The following is a 16,417-nucleotide window of genomic DNA, read 5'->3' on the forward strand; positions in this document are numbered from 1 at the left end:
GTCATCCCCTCCAGGATTAAAAGTCACAGTACGAACAACTGATTATTTACGAAAAAAAAGAAATCATATGCACATAAAAATAGATCATAAAATAAAACAGATATAAATATATGTAACCAATGTTATATCCACATCCCCATATCATCAAAAGTGGACAATCCCCCCCAAAAAATAAAGAAAACATAAAGTAGAGCAGTAAGTCTAAATAACTCATGTAATTTGCCGCACCGCCTTATGAGAAGCCGGGCCTACTACCTCAGAGGATGTTCAGGTCACGGTGTCTCCGATGGCTCCAGCAAATCCCTAGGTTAGGTGGCAAATTATAAAGAGAAAAATAACAGAGATAGGAGACTGAGTTGTGGTGATATCTGCCAGGTGTAAGGCCGCTGAAGGAAGACAGACACCAAGGATTCTGTGAAAACGTAAATGAGGAACTTTACTTAAATTTTGTAGCCAACCTTTAGTCAATCAAAGTTGTTTTTTCCACTTCCAATAGACAGTCATTTCATAGCAATAAAGAGATCTCTTACACAGTGAACTAGTTCAAGTGCTTTTCCTATCCCGGCCTTGGGAAGATGGATGTCACTAGCTATTGGATTAACTGCGTTTTTTAGTACTCTGTTGTTGCAGAAACGGGGCGCTCCGAATAGTGTGATAATTACACTCCCCGCATATCTCAATGGAGGTCTCTTTTTTTTCTGCTGCATCACAGCAACTCAACCGCATCAAACCGTTTTTTCTTTTTAAACTGCCTCCTCATGCTCCGCCCCCAAAGGCCACTTCCTTGCTTTCAAATCAATTGCAATACCAAAGCAAGGCAGTAGAGGGCAGCGCAACGCTAAATAATTTACCTCCTCCCAAGGTGGGGAATAGGTGTCACAAATGTAATCACATAGATAATACAGAACACACATTAGTAGTGGCTTTTCTGGTCACTACACTCATATTTCTGACAATGCACCTATAGCAGTGTTATACCACAAAAACAAATATATGCTTTTAAACTAGAACAGGGAGAAGTAAATAATAAATATTATTATACTGATGCAATAAACTGCAGAGAAGAAAAAAAAGACTAGAGAGACAAAAGTGAAGATTCATAAGTGAAGAAAATATCCACGATGTCCCAGTACATCATGAATGTTTACTTTACTTTTGTCTCTCTCCTCTTTCTCTTCCCTTTGGTTTATCACATCAGTATTGAACTGAACTGAGTGACATCACCTCAGGTTCAATGAAACATCTGAGGCCAGGTTACCTGCAATCATAGTCGGAGGACCAGCTCAGTCTCTGCCTAAGGCCTCTGCCACACTCATGTTAAAAAAACGTACGTGTGACGATGTCCGTTTTTGGAGTCCGTGTTCCGTTTTTGGAGTCCGTTTTTCCTCTCCATGTAGTGTCCGTGTGCATTACGTGTGTCCTACGTCTGTACGTGTTTCCGTTTTTCTGTGCGTGTAATACGTCAGTGTCTGTTCCGTATGCTTTCCGTATCATGTCCGTTTTTCTCATATTTTACTAATGGAGTTAATGCTTATCTGTTAAGATTAATGACACATAGGTGGATGTGATTAGCACATTATGATAACTAGCTCCAAAAAAGAACCTGCTGGTCTTTGGGCTTGGATAGCCAATGTGTTTGGATATTTGCTGCAACGAGGCCATTATCCACGGAGGCCTTAGTATTTTTTTGTTGGATTTTGTAGGGTACCTTGGCCACCTGCAAGTATTTAAATTTGTAACAAACTTGATTTGAGCCGCACGGACACGGACTGCACAGATAGCACACGGACATCATCCATATCACGTACGTGTCAACATGGACCCATAGGATGTAATGGGTCCATGAGTATGTGATCCCGGAGCAACACGGACATGTCAGCGCTTTTTCTAAACGGACACACGTATGCACGGAACGTACACACGCTCCGTGCCAAAAAACTGACATGAGGCTTTAAACATTACAATAAATGATTATACGTAAGAAAGTGTCTCCGGTCCGTGTAAAAAATGGCAAACACGTACCGGAGGCACAGATGTGTGACGGAAAACTAAAGCTCACAGCGGGCAGTCATATTCTATGCCCACGCGCTGTGACTTCAGATGTAGCAGAGCCAGAATCGTCGTGGTATCTCGTGAGAATTACGTCGGACTTGAGTGTTTTTTTGGGTTAATAAAGGGGTGAAAGAGGGTGTTTTTTGTCTTTTAATTTAAATAAAGGATTTTTGGGTGTTTGTGTTTATTTACCTTCACTTACAGATTAGAGATGGAGGGTGTCTCATAGACGCCTGCCATGACTAATCTAGAACCTAGTGGTTGCTAGACAGTTCGAGTTACGTTCGAGAATGGTTGGATCACCAAAAGCTTGGCTTTTTACAGCTACAGTGTGCAAGGAGCCATCGCTGGCAGCCTGCGGTAAGCTGGTAGCCAAGGTAAATATCGGGTATACAAGCAAAGCGCTTTGCTTGGTAACCCGATATTTACCCTGGTTACGTGTGCAGGGAGCCGACACTTCCCCGCTCGGCTCCGCCCCCTTCTGCACTGGGCATGTACACACACACTCACACTCACACTCACCTGTTCCCAGCCATGCAGTCCCCGGCACTGATGTCCTCAGAGCCACATGGCCTCACTCAGCTCCACCCACCTCGCACCCCACCGCCCGCACACATGGCCCCGCTTGGTTCCACCCACCTTACACTCCGCTGCCCGCACACATGGCCCCGCTCAGCTCCACCCACCTCACACTCTGAACACATTACCCCGCTCAGCTCCACCCACCTTGCACTCCGCACACATTTCCCCGCTCGGCTCCACCCACCTCGCACTCCACTGCACGCACACATTACCCCGCTCGGCTCCACCCACCTCGCACTCCGCACAAATTACCCCGCTCGGCTCCACCCACCTCGCACTCCGCACACATTACCCCGCTCGGCTCCAGCCACCTCGCACTCCGCTGCCCGCACACATTACCTCGCTCGGCTCCACCCACCTCGCACTCCGCACACATTACCCTGCTCGGCTCCACCAACCTCGCACTCCGCACACATGGCCCGCTTGGCTCCACCTACCTCGCACTCTGCACACATTACCCTGCTCGGCTCCACCCACCTCGCACTCCGCACACATTACCCTGCTCGGCTCCACCCACCTTGCACTCCGCACACAATACCCCGCTCGGCTCCACCCACCTCGCACTCCGCACACATTACCCCGCTCGGCTCCACCAACCTCGCACTCCGCACACATGGTCCCGCTCGGCTCCACCTACCTCGCACTCCGCACACATTACCCTGCTCGGCTCCACCCACCTCGCACTCCGCACACATTACCCCAGTCGGCTCCACCAACCTTGCACTCCGCACACATGGCCCCGCTTGGCTCCACCTACCTCGCACTCCGCACACATTACCCCACTCGGCTCCACCCACCTTGCACTCCGCTGCCTGCCCACATTACCTTACTCGGCTCCACCCACCTTGCACTCCGCACACATTACCCCACTCGGATCCACCCTCCTCGCACTCCGCACACATTACCCTGCTCGGCTCCACCCACCTCACTCTCCGTACACATGGCCCCGTTCGGCTCCACCTACCTTGCACTCCGCACACATTACCCCCTCGGCTCCACCCACCTTGCACTCCGCTGCCCGCACACATTACCCCGCTTGGCTCCACCCACCTCGCACTCCGCAAACATTACCTCGCTCGGCTCCACCCACCTCGCACTCCGCACACATGGCCCCGCTCGGCTCCACCCACCTCACACTCCGCACACATTACCACGCTCGGCTCCACCCACCTTGCACTCCGCACACATTACCCCACTCGGCTTACCTGCGGTGATGCAGTCCTGTCCTCCCGATGTCACCGCTGTCACATCTCCTCTCGCTGCCGGCCCGAGACTGTCACTAGCGGTGACGTCACGGACTCCCGCGATACTTGGTTGTGAATGGGGCGGTCATTGAATTCAGTGACAGCTCTGCTGTCAGGAGTGCAGCGATCACCGCAGGTAATGTACCTCGTTAAGTTCCTGACAGCAACACTTGTCATGCCCTGCAATGACCTGGGCTGACCTATTGATGTTAACTCAGATCACTGCATTGCTCTCCCAGCCAATATGGAACATTCTGTTCTTCATTGACTGGGATATTGACTATAGTATGGATCATCATGGGAACCCCTTGGATTACAGCAGACCTGGATTTGTTTTTCTTTCTAATAATTTGGTGAAAGAGGGAGTGTTTTGGGGAGTGTTTTTTCAAATAAAAATGTGTTTGTCGTCTATTTTTTTTTTATTACTGACTGGGTTGGTGATAGTGATGTCGATGTATCTGATAGACACCTGACATCACGAACCCCAGGGCTTGATGCCAGGTGACGTTTCACATCTAGTATTAACCCCATATATTACCCCGTTTGCCATCACACCAGGGCAACGGGATGAGCTGGAGTGAAGCACCAGGATTGGCGCATCTAATGGATGCGCCACTTCTGGGGCGGCTGCAGCCTGCTATTTTTAGGCTGGTGAGAGTCCAATAACCATGGACCTCCCTAGTCTGAAAATATCAGACCCCAGCTGTCCGCTTTTCCTTGGCTGGTGATCCAATTTTGGGGGGGACCCCACGTGTTTTTTTTTTTAAATTATTTATTTAATTTAAAATAACAGCGTGCGGTGCTATCAGTTTTGGATTGCCAGCCAAGGTGAAGCTGCCAGCTGTGGTCTGCAGGCTGCAGCCGTCTGCTTTACCCTAGCTGGCTACAAAAATAGGGGGTACTCTACGTCATTTTTTTTTAAATCTATTTATTTTTTGACTAAATACAAGGCTAAGCATCCTTTGGTGCCACATGAAAGGCACCAAAGGGTGCAAAATTACAAAATGCAGGAGAGTGGGACATTATGTGTCTTTCTGACATTATAATGACAGAAAAGTCTGATATGAAGTGTACAAGCATAGGAAAATCACAAGAGAGCTCTACTCTGTGAAAAACAGTAGAAAATGGCACCTGAGTGAACATGTGACCGCCTCATGTAGGTTGAAGCTATGGATCCTGGGTAAATTTATGTATTCTCCCTCCTTCAGTTTTTTTGCAGTACGCAAAAAACAACGGAAGGCACACGGATGACAAACGGATGACATACGGACCGTATACGGAATGGAAACGGATGCCACATGGATGCACCCGTGAAAAAAATGGACCGTTTTTGTGCGGACCGCAAAAACGGATCGGTCGTGTGAATGTAGCCTTATTCTGATCTGCCATTTATAAACAGCAGGTACAAATAAGTGAATAGTGCCCCCCAGCATCAGAAAATCTCCGTGGTTTCAGGGGTAGCTGAGACCCTGGAGATCATGATTCAGGCCGATTTTTCCGGTTCCCGCTCACGTGATCACCGGTATACACCGTATACAGTACAGTAAATGACAGCGTCGGTAAAAATTTTTTTATCTCCCATCTGGCATGAACAAACATGTCAGATGGGAGATAAATCTCCTCCCCAGTCCACCCGGTGTCGCCAAAGTGCCCCCCCCGAGCCTCTCCCGGAAATCCAAGATGGCCGCGCGCACAGCAGCGCACTGGCCACATTCACCCTACTTATCTGATTTCTGTCCCATGTACCATGACACATGCGACAGAAAACCCCTCCCAGGTCCTGCCAGGTCACCACCTATAACCCCACCGGTGTTCCCCGGTCCTCCCACGGTACCTTTGCAGCATTGATCCGCCGCGGCCCCCTCCTTCACAATAGACACTGCCGAATGCACAGAATGTCTGCCAGCTCAGCTTTCTGTGTTCAGACACAGTGAGTGGCGGTAACCATGCATCTGTAAGCTACTGCAATGTACTGCTCATGAGGTAAGGAACATAGTTGATCAGGAGAGCTATACTACATTTCCAAATGGAGGTATTTGATTTTATAGTTGCCCTGCTGAACGACTACCAAACATGAGAGTCCGTTATACGCCACAAGAAAACATGTCTAAATAGTGAGCTCTGTTGTTTAGTATTCATTCAGCAGGATAAGTGGACTTTAAGGGGTATTCCATCTCCAAGATCCTATCCCCAATATATAGTAGGTGGAATATCAATAATATCAGCAAATACCAATATTTATAAATGTAGAATAGTTCTCCTGATTAGGCATGCCCTTACCTTATGAGCAGAGCATTGCAGCTTTGGTAGCAACAGTTACGACATGGACTCTGCTGCTGTGGACCCGGGGAGAGTGGGTGCAGATTCATTGCACCCACACTCCTCACATGGAGGGTCTGCACTCCTAGAAAATGGGGGATACGTTCCCTGAGCATGTCCCCCCATATTCTAGATGGTCCAGAGTCATCGTGGGCCCCCCTTATTTTTTTTCCTTATAATAAATTGGTGAAAGAGGGAAAGTTTTGGGGAGTTTTTTTTCAAATACATATTTTGTTGTCTATATGTTTTGTTCGTACTGACAGTTTGTGATGTCGGGGATCTGACCATGACATCACAAACTGCTGGGCTTTATGTCAGGTGACCTTACAGCTAGTATCAACCCCATTTATTACCCCGTTTGGCACCGCACCAGGGCACGGGATGAGCTGGGGGGAAGCGCCAGGATTGGCGCATCTAGTTGATGCGCCACTTCTGGGGCACCTGCGGCCTGCTATTTTTAGGCTGTGAAGGGCCAATAACTATGGACCTTCCCACCCTGAGAATACCAGACCACAGCTGTCTGCTTTACCTTGGCTGGTGATCCAATTTGGGGGGGACCCTACTTTTTTTGTAATTATTAATATTTATAAAATAATTATAAAAAAAGAACCTGGGGTGACCTCCACATTGGATCAACAACCACGGTAAAGCTGCCAGCTGTGTTTTTCAGGCTACAGCTGTCTGCTTTACCCTAGCTGGCTATCAAAAATGGGGGAACCGGACGTCATTTTTTTTTAACTATTTTTTTAAATAAAAAAATTAATGGGCTTCCCTGTATTTTGATTATCAGCCAAGGTAACGCCAGGCAGGTGGGGGTGGCAACCCATAGCTGTCTGCTTTAACTGCGCTGAGAATCAAAAATACCGTGGAGCGCTACGTCATTTTTTTTAAAGATTTATTTTTACAGCACTGTTTTGTCAGGCAATCAAAGTACAGGGAAGCCCTTTTTTTTAGTTATTTATGTAAATAATTAAAAAAAAATATGGGCTCCCGCTGCACTTTTTGTATTGCTAGCTAAGGGTAATCCAAGCAGCTACTGGCTGCTAACCCTCACTGCTTGGTGTTACCTTCACTGGCAATGGAAAATCCAAACTACAAAAAAATGACGTGAGCTTCGCATTGTTTTTGTATGCTAGCCAGGTACAGCAGGCAGGTACGGCTGCCCCCAACCCCCAGCTGCCTATTTGTACCCGGCTGGGAACTAAAAATATAGGGAAGCCTTTTTTTTAATTATTTCATGAATTTCATGAAATAATCAAAAAAAAAATGACGTGGGCTTTGCCCCATTTTTGTGTTCAGCCGAGTGCAACTAGGCAGCTGGGGATTGGAATCCACAGCACAGGTTAGCCCGAGCATTCTGGGCACCCCTGCTGCGAGTTGCAGTCCGCAGCCGCCCCAGAAAATAGCGTTTTCATAGAAGCGACATCATCTGGCGCTGTATCCAACTCTTCCAGCTGCCCTGATGCCAGTGGCTCGCTGGGTAATAATGAGTTAATACTAGCTTTGTTTTACTAGTTAGTATTAAGTCAGAGATTCTTAATGTCAGGCAAGTTTGACCCAGCCATTATGAATCTCCAATAAAGGGTTAAAAAAAGACAACACATAGAGAAAAAAAACTTTAATAGAAATAAATACACAGACATAGTTAGAGACTCCATGTTTATTATTCCCTCTTATCAATCCATGATCCATGGTCTTCTGTCTTCTTTCTCCTTCAACCCATGCAGGTCTGCTACATCAGCAGCACTGCATGGGAGAAAGACGCTGCTGTTCCAGAATTCACTCCGTGAGTGATCAGTGCTGCTGGCTGTAAGCGGTGATGTCACCCCTCACAGGCGCGTTGCTATAGCAACGGTGCTCCTATCACGTTATTCCCGGTGCCGCTGCGGCTGTAAGCAGTGACATCACCGCTGACAGGCGCGTTGCTATAGCAACGGTGATCTCTGTTATTAACCGGCTGGGGCAGCCGGTGAATAACGGAATGGGGAAGCAGAACGGGGAGTCGACCGTGTGCCAGAGCATGTTTCCGGTACACTGAGATACACAAACGATCACCGCATACTGGAGAGATGCACTGACAGGTCCTAGCGTGACGTCAAAGCCATGTGACCAGTCTGTAGCCAATGAGATAATAGACACGTGACTGGTCACATGCTATTTTGACGTCACAGAAGGTCCTATCATCAGTGCTGGTTACTGGGAGGACGCAGCAATTATCAGGAAGGAAAAGCGGCTGGAGACAGCATGCAGGGCGGATCACGGGGACAGGTAAGTGTTATGGCAATGTTTATTAACTGTATGTGTACATTTATAATGTGTTTTTATGTGTTTCTGTTTGCCTCCCATTGTTTTCAATGGGGTTCTAGAGGTTCGTTGAACGGCTCGCCGAACCGAACTCGAACTCGGCCTCCGTTCGACGAACCAAGTCGAACTCGAGCCTCTAGAGGTTTGCTGATCTCTACTCTTTACTCAAGTCGAGCACCAGAGCAGTCCGACATGCTGAATTTGAGTAACAAGCACCCGAGCACTTTAGTGTTCACTCATCACTAATTCAAATCTAGAAAATATTTATTTTTTTCATGACGCTTTGTGTAACATACCAAGAACAGCGGGAGGGGCCAATTTGACTCCAGTGAGATTTTTCATTTGAATATTACTGTATCATGCTTTAGACGGCAGGACATGTTGACATTTGTTGTGACTAGTCTAAACTTGTCTTAGTTTGCTCTCATTGTTTTTAGCTTAACATTTAGACTTTGTAATTTTGCCTTGTCAGTGATCTTCAATCATGGGTCATCAACTTTGTATCAAATTCAGATGTTTCATCAGAAAGTGATGTATCTTATTCAGATGATCATTTTGTGTCAGAAACAAGTAATCTTTGCCGCAACCATCTCAGGAGGCTAAATCAAATGCCTCATCTGTGAAGATGGTTGTGAAAGATGGAACTGAATGGGAGCTTATAAGTGCTAACTCATCATTGTCTGGAAGGAGATCTGCTGTGAATGGGGCTAGGAGGTCCTACTAAATATGCTTCTCCTGACTGGATAATTCTGTCCATTAGTGTATCCATCTGCTTTTGGATGAATTGATGCTTCATCTCATGAAAACACAGTTACTGGATAGTGCTCAACACTGCCCCCAAGCAAGAGCGGTGATGACGTAAGTAACCTTACACAACTTCACCGCTCATGCCAAGTCTCTTGAAGGCTATTGCCGGACCTAGATTTTCCCATAAGCAATAAGGTCATGTAAGGATGTTACTGATAAAAAATGACTTTGAGTGACCTACGGATCCACGTTCACTTGAACCTGGCTCTATAGCTTTTATTAAAGAATCACCGGATGTCATGGGAACACTATTTGCTTTGGATTATGTATGATCAACAGGATTCTTTTTTGGGAGCTAATAAACTGTTGAATGAGGGACTATGTCATTTTTTAACCGCTCTCTTTTTATGTCTTTCGGGTTCACATTATTGTATTACATCTAATTCAATGGACTACATTATATCTTAATGGGGTTTTTTTTATTATAAATTCATGAATGAGGAAGTCAGCAAATGTTTTTTAAAATAAGATATTTTTCACTGTGTCTGTCTATTTTTTTAAAACTTTACTCTTATGGGGTTAGTAATGTAGCTGTCTAACTGATACCTTTCCATTACTAACCCCTGAAATGATGCAAGCTGACAATACACAGCTGAAATCAACCCCAATACTATTACCCTGATTGCCACTGCACCAGGGGAGAAGAGCCAGGTAAAGCCAGGTATAGTGACAGAAATGGCACATCCCATGGATGTGCTGCTTCTGGGGTGACTGTGAGCTGCTATTTTTAGGCTGGGAGGGACCAAATAACCATGGACCTTCACAGCCTGATAATAACAACCCCAGCTATCTGTTTCACCTTGGCTGGTTATCAAAATGGGGGGACCCTACGCCCTTTTTGTTAAATAACTTTATGGGTTTTAGACTACTTTTAAGGGCAAATTCAACTAACAAACTGTGCAATCTGTTGTAGAGTATAACAATGGTAGAGTATAATGGCTGGGTGCGGCTGGTAAAGTTCTGTAATCTCTACTCAGCCAAAGGTACGGAAAAGTCCTGTGGGATCCATTGCTTATTCATTTTTAGAATAGCCAGCTTTCCCAAATTGGCTGTGGACATGTAGATGTGATTCTTCATGATCACACCCTTTGCCATGCTAAACACACGCTCTGATAGTACTCTAGCCACAGGGCAGGCCAGCACCTCTAAGGCATAAAAGGAATGCTCAGGCCAAGTGTCTAATTTCGAAACCCAGAAGTGAAATGGGTCAGACCTATCCCTCAGCACAGAGAGGTGTATAGACACATAATCTTCCAGTATGTTTCGGAAACCCTGCCTCCTGCTACTATTAGATGGTGGTGCTGGATGCTGTTGTGTACTGAGGATTTTTTTCCACATTTTGACTATGATAACCCTCGCTTCCAAAGTGGTGACGGTGCCTCATCTGCATTGGTGAATTCCTTCTCCTCTTCCCTGTGGTTCCACTGGGTACTAGCTGTTAGGTGGGAATGTAATCGGCAGTGCATCTGCCAGCGTGTATTTGTATTTGCACATTATCAAATCATGCTCTAGTTATAGAAGTAAAAAATGAATGTAGTCCTTGTAGCAGGGATCTAGCAAGGTGGCCACCAATCAATCAGCACTGGTAAGAATATGGGCAACTTAGCAGTTGTTGTACAGGCTCTGTAACATATTTAGCTCATGAGTGCCAGGCTGCTTAGAGGCAACAACAAGCTGTCCTTTGTGGGAGTTGTCTCATCTGCGACCTCTGTATCCCCTCAGCAACACTCCAGTGATGCCCTTCAGCTTACTCTGCTGTAAACACAGTTCCTCCTTCTCCAAAGCTATCTCCTGTCTGGTTAGTTGTGTACCTTGTCCCTCTTTGTACAAGAACCCACCCTCTGAGACAGCCCTGATAATCATGTGAATAGTGCCGGTTGATTTTTTTCCTTTTCCTCCTCTGCCACCACATCATCTTGCATCTCCTGAATTGTTTTTTCAAGGAGGCATAGAAGTGGGAAAGTAATGCTGAAGATGATCATCAGCACTGGTCATGTTGGTGGAGTATTAGAGGCAGCACCAAATGGCAAAAAAGGTCCAGCATGGAGGTCTTCTCATTGGTGGTGAAATGGTGGTGTTATGCAGAGAAATTTAACCAATGTGTGCTGTAACTGAAACTCTACTATCATCTGCTGCTGCTCACAGTCTCTCCAGCATATGCAAGATGAGTTCCATCTTGTAGGTACGTTACATATGATAGGTTGCGTGGGAAGAAGTTATGCTACAGAGCAAACAGGCTTTCGGGTTACTTGCTACTTAGCGAGTATTTTCCATTGACTAACATTGTGTCCGCTACTAGTAATGAATATGCAAGTAGCAGACAGTACTCACTAACAGCATAGCGAGTATGAATAGTTAACTACTCGCTCAACACTAGCACTATCCTCTCATCTGTCATTAGTTTGATACCTGTCCACAGCTTCTGTGCGGTGTTGTATGTTTCCCACAAACAAATGAGTTTCAAAACAGCCTTCTGTCATTTCCCTCTGGCTATGCTGAAGTTCGTTGTGCAGGTGTTATGCTGACCAGATAAGGAAGTGGATAAATCAGAGCTGGAGGAGGAGGCAACATGGATAAAGAAACTTCCAATAGTCCTTGATGTAGGTAGGACATGTGACAGAGCACTTAACGCATCAGGCCCCGCCGCCAGTATTTACCCAGTTGGCAGTAAGGGAGATATACCATCCCTGCCTATGCTTACTGGTTTATGTATTGGTGGTTATGTGGACATTGCCACTGATGCTGTTGCACAGTGCACATATGATTTTTTTTGCATCAGTGTAGTGCAGGGCATGGCCTACCTGGAAAAGTAGTGGTGGCTGTGAACCATGTACTGCGGTATAGACATCTTCATAAGTTTCTTAAAACTGTTCATCTCCGCCAGCTGGATTGGCAGAATTTCAAAGGCCAGGAAGTTGGCAATGCTGCCATTCAGGGTAAGGGCTTGTTGGTGGGAAAGGGAATACTTCATCTTTCTTTTCATTGTTTGGGGGATGGACAGCTGAATGCTCCCATGGGACAGTTTGGAGATGCTTGGTGAGACTGCTGGTAGTGGTGCTTTCACATCCTCGCTTTTCTGGGTAGCAAATGGCCATGTTGCTTGGGAACTGGAGGAAGAAGCCGAAACTGCAAAACAAAACAAAAGCTGGAGCTCCAAGAGCTTTAGATGTTTCATATTTTTTGAGGTGTGTACTGCACTTCAGGTCATACTTTGCATTCAGATGCCTCATCATGCAGGTGGTGCTAAGGTTAATAACATTTATGCCCAGCTTCAGGCTCTGATGGCACAATGTGAAATCTACCTCTTTCTTGTCATCAACACATTGCCTGAAGAAATGCCATACCAGGGAATTCCTTTGAGCTAGCTTTGGTGTTCTGCCTTCTTTGGCATGTTGGGCAGTAGCAGCTGACATACTGGCTAGGGGCTGGCTTCTGTGCTTTTGAACAGTGATCCCTCTTTTGCTGTGCAGCTGGGGCAGAGTGACTGCCATGTCTTCCTACAAATTGGGCATGTCACTCAGATGGCCGTGACCGCATGTGAGGTGCAGGATCTCATTATCCCCTGCATAAGCTTCCACCCACTCCTCACCTCTGCCCTCCTTGCCAATCTGCATACTGCAGAAAGCCACAAGAGTTGATTCCTGTGTTTCATCACCATCATCATCAAAGATGTGCTGTGATGGTCCTCTGACCGTTTACAATAGCCCTCTCAAGCCCTCATCCTCAAACTGAACAAATAGTTGGGCATCAGTGCACTCGATCTCTCTCACTTCTGGGGCAGGACCAGAAGGATGGGCCAAGGAAACCCCAGCCAGCGGAGTCATCAAAGAGCAGAAGTGACTGCTGCATCACTTGGTGCTTAGACTGCTTGGCTTCTGATATAGTCCTGGTATGTGTAGAGCTTGCTCCACATGCTGGGACCTGGGCTGCTCCTTATCCACAATTGCCTCTTTTGCAACATAGAAGTGGTTATATACAGGTTACAGGTATGTGTGCTCCATTATGGTTCTGCTTTTAACTTTATCTAGGAGGCCGCATGGCACATGAAATACATAATATAGAGTAGGACCCCCCTATTGAGATTTGCCGTGACGTTAGCAGGGATAACTCAAAGAATTGATCAATTATTCGCTAAAAATCTCATTTTGTATTATAGTACAGTTGGAATAAATCTGTGAATTTGCACTTTTTATATGATGCGTGCCAATTTCAGATCGTGCTGGCTCCCCTCTCTCTCTGCTTGGCTAACTTGCAAGGGAGTGAGGTGGAAGCCAGATGCCTATGGGCTTCAGGTGCCTTCTCTGCACTTTAAGTAGTGAACTAGGTGGAAGACAAGTCAAAAGAACTGGAGGCACTTTCTGTCATCCAATCTACAACCTCTTCAACTTGTTCTGGCCTGACCATTTGTATGATGGTATTCAGGGATCCAAAATAACATGTAACACCCTGCCACCTGTGTGCACCAGAGGAAAGTGTTTCAATTGGGTACATATCAGGCATAGACTGACCACAGCCTCTCCCTGAAGCAACTACACCATTAACACCAGCAGCACCATGGTCACGGTCATGTCCTCTTTGTTCAGTAGCTCCCCTACCGCAACCAGCAGCACCATGGCCACATGCCATATTTGATGCTTACCTCATTTTTTTTTCACACAAGTGGACTAAGTATTATTTGGTTTATATAATGACTACAAACTCTGTCACTCACTCCAGCTGCATCCTGTCCCTAAACTAGTTAGAGCAGAATTGCGGCGCCACTCGTCATCCAGCAGTTATACAGGCCAGGTCACATGGTGTGCTGACCAATCATAGCCATGTCAATACTTGGTGTGGCAGTGATGGCACAGGAAGTGCCCACAGTCTACAAGCTTGTTGATTGAAATTATTTATTATTTAAAATTAAAAAATAGTGACAATGTTGCAGAAAATATGGGCATCATTACAATTTTAAAAAACAAAATTAATAAAAAACACATTGAATGCAAATATTTTTCTGGTATGTATTTGGCTGCAAATGCAAAACCCAGAACCAATGGAATGTATAGCAATATTTTAAGCAGCAATGTATATAACTTCAAACGTGTGCTTATGCATACCCAAAGAGATAACTGGAAACAATTATGTTTAAAGTGCTATGTGCAAACCTAAAAGCAATACACAGAAAAAAAGTGCATATGTATCAATTAAGCCATGATAATTAAGTATCAGTATGAAGCTAAGGCGCTAAACAGTGAGCAATATACACCAATATAAGTGCAAAGAGTTAGTAGCAAACAAGTCATGCCAGACTAATCTAATTTTCTTCTATGAGGGAATCACTGACTGGGTGAATCAGGAAAATGCAATATATGTACTAAATCTTGACTTCAGCAAAGCATTTGATAAAGTATTTAATTCTATCTTTTTTTTTAAAAAATTGGCCAAGTAAGGGATTCACAAGGATATGGTTAAATGTATTCATAACTGGCTCAATGATCACACTCAAAGAGTAGTAATAAATGGTAGCACATCCAATTGGAAGAGGGTTTCAAATGGGGAACCACAAGGCTATGCCTTGTCTCCAGTGTTATTCAACATTTTTATAAAGGATCTAGCTAAGGGAACTTATCAACAAACAAATCAAATTTGCAGATGGATAGCTACTCTAACACTAGAGAAGGAAGAGAAAGTATTCATAAAGATCTAGGTAAGCTGGAACAATGAGCAGCAACTAATAGAATGCCATTAAACAGGGAGAAATGCAAAATTCTACATCTGGGCAAGAAAAACTAAAAATGACATCTACAAAATGGGAGGAATAGAACTAAGCAACAGCATGTGTGAAAGAGACTTGCGTATACTAATAAATCCCAGACTGCACATGGGTCAGCAATGTGATGCAGCAGCAAAAAGGCAAACAGTTCTTGGATTGATTACACCACATGTTAAAAAAGAAATTGAAAAACTTTATCAAGACAACAGCTACCAGGATAGTCAGTAAACTGCAAACTATGTCCAACAAGAAACTGTTAAAAGATCTGGGAATGTTTATCTTGCAAAAAAGAAGGCTAAGAAAAACTTAATAGCTGTTTACAAAAATCTGAAGAGATGTCACAGTGCAGAGGGATCACCCTTATTCTTATTTGCAATTGGAAACATGAGAAACAATTGAATGAAGCTGAAAGGGTGAAGATACAGATTATATATTATAAAACCTTTTCACAGTGAGGGTGATCAATAATTGGAATACGCTTCCACAAGATGTGGTGTGTTCTCTTTTAATGGAAGTCTTCAAACAGAGGCTGGACAGACATGTATCTAAGATGAGTTAGTGAATACTGCATTGAGCAGGGAGATGGACATGATAATCCTGGAGGTCCCTTCCAACTCTAACATTCTATGATTATTAATGATTATTTCTGGATGCGTCTTGAACTATATTTGGTGTCACTATTGCTGGAAGACTAATGACCTAATACCTAATGACACTGGGCACTACATTGCACCCCAAAATCCTTCAGTAATCTTCAGATTTCATGATACCTTGAACACAGTCAATGCACATAGTTCCAGAGGTAGCAAAACAAGCCAACATCTTTAAACGTCCACCATATTTTACTGTAGGTACTGTGTTCTCTTCTTTATAGGCCTCATTGCATTTTTTTGTAATAGATTGATGTGCTCCATCAAAAAGCTCTGTCCTGGATTTATCTGTCCACATGATCCATTTCCAGAATAATTTTGACTTAAATACATTTTGGCAAACTGCAGCCTATGTGTTTTATATTTCTGTGTCAGCGGTGTGGGTTCTCTTTGGTCTCCTGCCATAGCATTTCTTTTCATTCAAATATTGACTGATAGTTCTTGCTGTCACTGATGCACCCTGAGTCTCCAAGAAATCTTGAATTTCTTTGGTACTTGATTGGGACTGTTTGTTCACCATCTGAACTATCCTGCATTGCAACCTTTCATCAATATTTCTCTGCCAACCACATTCAGGGAGATTATTTACAGTGACATGGATTGTAAACATCTGGATTATGTTGAGAACCATGGACAAAGGAACATTGAGAACTCTTGAGATGGACTTGCAACCTAGAGACTGTTGATATATTTTAACAATTTTG

This window comes from Anomaloglossus baeobatrachus, chromosome 2 (assembly GCF_048569485.1).
Source record: "Anomaloglossus baeobatrachus isolate aAnoBae1 chromosome 2, aAnoBae1.hap1, whole genome shotgun sequence".
Taxonomy (NCBI): domain Eukaryota; kingdom Metazoa; phylum Chordata; class Amphibia; order Anura; family Aromobatidae; genus Anomaloglossus; species Anomaloglossus baeobatrachus.